General features: G+C 42.7%; 1 non-coding gene across 1 annotated transcript; it reads left to right on the top strand.

Moving 5' to 3' along the window:
* Nucleotides 1-1,101: 1,101 nt before the first annotated feature.
* LOC112426512 (U6 spliceosomal RNA) lies at nucleotides 1,102-1,208 on the top strand. The gene has a single exon (XR_003017863.1). It is a non-coding gene; the product is annotated as a U6 spliceosomal RNA (small nuclear RNA).
* The last annotated feature ends 3,573 nt before the right edge of the window (nucleotides 1,209-4,781 follow it).

Genomic DNA, 4,781 nt, shown 5'->3' on the forward strand with positions numbered 1-4,781 from the left:
ATTTACCCTCTCACTGTTCCGGAGGCCAGAAATCTAAAATACAGGTGTCAGTAGGGCCATGCTCCCTCCAAAGTTCTTAGGGAGAATTGTTCCCTGTCTCTCCCAGTTCCAGGTGGCTGCAGGCATTCCCAGGCTTATGGCTGCACCTCTCTATCCTCTGCCTCCAACACCACACAGCCTTCTCCTCTCCCCGGGTGTTTCTCTTCTGTCTGCCTCTTATAAGGACATGTGTCATTGCATTTATAGCCCACTCGAATAATCTAGGATGATCTTATCTCAAGATCCTTAATTGAATTAAATCTACAAAGACCTTTCTCCCCAGTAAGGTCACATTCATAGGTTCCAGCAAGTGGATATATCTTTGGGGAGCACCATTCAACTCACTACATTGTAAGAGATAATAAATAATGGGGTAACTTACTTTAGACTGGGGGGCCAGAAAAGGCCTCTGAGAAGGTGAGACTTAAGACACAACTTGAAGAATAAGGAAGATCACACCACGCAGAGAAGGGGAGAACTGGGCACAGGGAGAAAGCATTGCTGACCGAGGGCACAGTCTGTGCAAAGGCCCTGAAAGCAGCTGAGTTTACAAAAACTGAAAAAAGACCGGTGTGGCAAGAGCAGAGCGAATAAAATGGCCCGAGATGTGCTGGGAGCATGCGCAGAGGCCTGTCCTGAAAGCTTTGGAAGCCACAGTAAGAAGCTGGCATTTTACAGCCAGGAGCAGTGCCTCATGCTGAAATCCTACCACCTTGGGAGGCCAAGGTGGGCGGATTGCTTGAGGCCAGGAGTTCAAGACCAGCCTAAGCAACACAGTGAGACCTTGTCTCTACAGAAAATACTTTTTAGCATATTTTAGATTTTTTTAAAAATATAAGCAGCTGGCATCTGACCTCAAGTGCAAGGGAAAGGCACTGAAGGTTTGAAGCATAAAAATAGCATGAGGAAATTCACATTTCATCTTGAAGGTTTTTCCAGCAGTATAGCTAGCCTCCATTGAAACCAGAAGTTATTGCTTTTACTGTAGCTTTAGCAATAACAAAAGCATAGAATCATTTACCCTGTTATATGCATTAATTCATTTAATAACACTTACATATAGTGCTCACTTCGGCACCACATCTACTAAAATTGGAACAATACAGAGAAAATTAGCATGGCCCCTGCGCAAGGATGACACAAAAATTCAGGAAGCATGACAATAAAAAAGAATGCAATAACCCATATACAAGCTAGGGCGCCATGTGGTCCAAAGTACACCTGTGTTGTGGACCGAATTATGTCTGCCCAACAAAAATGCCTAAATTGTAGTCCTAGCCCCAGAATCTCAGGTGTGAGCTTATTTGAAGATAGGGTTATTCCAAATGTAACTAACTCAGATGAAGTCGTACCAGAGTAGGGTGGGCCCCTAATCCAATATGTCTGGTGTCCTTATAAAAGTGGGAAATTTGGACACAAGCACTCATACAGAGAGCACTCCACATGAACATGAAGACGTCCACCTACACACCAAGGACAGAGCCCTGGAACAGAGCCTGCCTCGCAGCCCTCAGAAGGAAACAGCCTCGCGGACGCTTTGACCTTCAACTTCCAACCTCCAGAACTGTAAGACAATAAACTTCTGTTGTTTCAGGCACCCAGTCTGTGGCACTTGGTTATGGCAGTCCTAACTGACTAACACAGTCTGATAACATTTTAGGAAGCGAGGTCTTCCTAAATGTGAGCAATTCCGATCTTTACCAGCACCCCCTCTAGAACACTGAAGGGGTTCTGATTCACAACCCATACCAACCTCATCAAGCCATCTTTCTCCACTCTTCTCATTCTCCACTTCCCTTCCTACCCACAGAGCTCCCAGCAGCCTCTTTCCTTATGCCTGGCCTTGACTAACTCCCCACCAAAACTGCTCCCAAAATCTTACAATATGGCTCTTGATTCCTTCATGTCCCATGCCCACTTCCTGGACCTGTTCTGTTTTTCTCTCCAGTGGTTCCTTACACCCAAGTACTCATCACCATCCCCTCCCCAAGGATTACCCCATCAGATACAGGGCCTGGGAGCTCTGCCAGATCCCTTAGCAGAGAGAGAGAGACAGAGCTAGAGAAGGGAGAGAGAGAGAAAGAGGAGGAGAGGGAGAGAGAGAGAGAGAGAGAGAGAATATTGGGGCAGGAGTAAAAACACAATTTTGTATCTTATCCATTTCTTTTTATCACACAAACTTTTAATGATAACCTCCATGAGAACAGAAACTACATCTTGTACATTTTGCACCCCCTGCAATGTGGAGCAGACCACTCTGCATGAAGGTGACACAAACTGATTTTTAAAATCTTGCCTGCGACCCTGAATCCTTGCTCTATGATCAGGCATTCTTCCTACACCATCTATGAAGTTACTGAGCTGAAACCGTCTCATCTAGTCTTAATTAAGCTTTGGCGACATCTGTCATGAGTGACTGGTGACATTTTTCCATCCACTCATCACTCCTAAAAATGGACTCACTCCTGCTAACGAGGAATCAACAACCTAAGGCAGCCAGGAGCATAGGTGAAGAAGGGTGCAGGAGGCCTCACAGACATATGCAGGGAAGGAGAGGAGACCCTGCTCCCAAATGCAACTAGCATAGACAGCAAAACCTCTTCTACCAGAAACATGTTCTATCGATCAGACACAATCCTAAAAAGGATGGAGTAAAGCAGAAAGGGAGAGTGTCTCCAGCAGAAGCCAGGGAAGGCCAAGATGCTATGTACTTCACTATGGCCTGCAGGCTCCTGAGGGAAGGAACTATACATAATTCAACTTTGTACTTCCTGTCTCCCCTCCAATCTCTACGTCCAGGCTCCTAGCCTAGGACCTAGCACTCTTTGAAACTGGCTGGTTGGTTGGCTGATTAGTTGGTTGGTTGGTTGGATGGATGGTTGGTTGGCTGGATGGATGAATAAGCAACCAAAAGCTCCATTCCCTTCCTGAGTACTATTCTTCAGGGATTTTGCAAAGCACATGTAGTCCAACTTAACTCTACTGCCTTAAGCCAATCATCAACATCCCTGACCAAGAAAGGAAAGTAAAGATTTCTTAGTATCCCAGAGTCCCCAGAGATGCTCATGAGCTATCAAGGGGAGCACATCTAAGGTATCACTAGAGAATCTTCTATATTATAACTTTCTAACTTTATACTTTTTTTTGACCACCTTAATTTTATCCTAATGTTTTACAAACTTCAAATATAAACATTTTTAAGCACTTACTGTGCATAAGGTCCCATAAAGCAGCCTTTTAACTTTAAAAGTTAAAGTCTTCAAACTTTTAAGCTCATGTTACCTCCTAAAGAATTTTGATACACTAAGTCCTTGCACATTTTTGGTTGACATCTAAAATTAACATAAATTTAAATAATGTGAAGGGTACAATTCTCACTGTATTGTAAATATTGACATTTTATAAATAAAACTGTTACATCACTCTTTCAAATATTTCCAATGGAATCTAAATACCATAGTAATTTGATACTCACCATCAGCTATTTTAAAAAATACAAGAACAAACTCTTCTTTATGAGTCATAAAATTTTACATTTTTCCTTTTTCCTCTTTAAAATCAAATTTATTTGTTCTAATATAATTTCGTGCTAGTAAGTTTTTTATAATCACATCGTTATCCTAATTCCGTGCAAGAAAAAATGTATATAAGTTGAAATTCTAATTTCCTTTTTACCTCCTGCAACCAATAGGCTCTGAGTGCTAATAATTTTCCTCTGGATTGAGTATCATTGTAATCATTATTTGTGTACATTTGATCAGGCAATGTAAACATATTACGATTTTTTGTATATGAGAAATAAATCTATATATACAATCTATTGAAAACATGTCTTAATCAGGTTGAGGGGGACATGGGGGCTTTGCAGACACCAGTGTTTTGAATGTCACTGGCACTTCCAGGGAGATAGGGCTGGGTCTTTCTTTGTTAAGGTGAGAGAAAAACATCTGGAAAGAGTAGGAGGCAAAAAGAGAAGCAGCCTCCACCACAGGCACCTTCTCAGGCAGACGTGCGTTAGCAAAGGACACAGGGAATTCCTTTGATGCCACCTTGTCCACACACCCCTTAGAAAGTTCTCCCATACCTTCTGGGGTATCAGTAGCTAAGGTCTGAAGATCAAATCATGAACAATTCAGGTCAGAACAAGACCAAATTTCAGTCTGTCATGAGTTTACATCTGCATAGGGAGGTGAGCCATAAACACTCCACCTGAGATGCGTAACAGTGGGAGATGGAAAGCACTGTCTAAGACAATAGATGTGGTGGGCAGAATAATGGCCTCCAAAGATGTCCACATCCTAATCCCTGCAACCTGTGAATATGTTACCTTATGTGGCAAAGGGAATTAAGGCAGCCAGTGGAATTAAGAGTGCCAATCAACAGATCTTAAAATAGGGAGATTATCCTGGATTATCCAGGTGAGCCCAATGGAATCACAAAGGTTTTTAAAAATAGAAGAGGGAGGCAGAAGAGGAGATCAGAGTGATTCAGATGTGAAGAGGACTCAACAGACCCAGGTAGGCTTTGAAGATGGAAGCAGCGGCCATGAGCCAAGGAATGCAGGTGGCCTCTAGAAGCTGGAAAGGGTGGCCTCTAGATTGCCCCTCAAGCAAGAGCCTCCAAAAAGATCCAAAGCGAATGGCCTTTAAAAGAAAAAAAATAAAAATAACAAAAAGAATGCAGCTAGCTAGCCCCTAGATTATAGCCCAGTGACACAAAGTCCAACTTTGTGTTGGACTTCT

This window comes from Macaca nemestrina, chromosome 6, assembly GCF_043159975.1.
Source record: "Macaca nemestrina isolate mMacNem1 chromosome 6, mMacNem.hap1, whole genome shotgun sequence".
Lineage (NCBI taxonomy): Eukaryota > Metazoa > Chordata > Mammalia > Primates > Cercopithecidae > Macaca > Macaca nemestrina.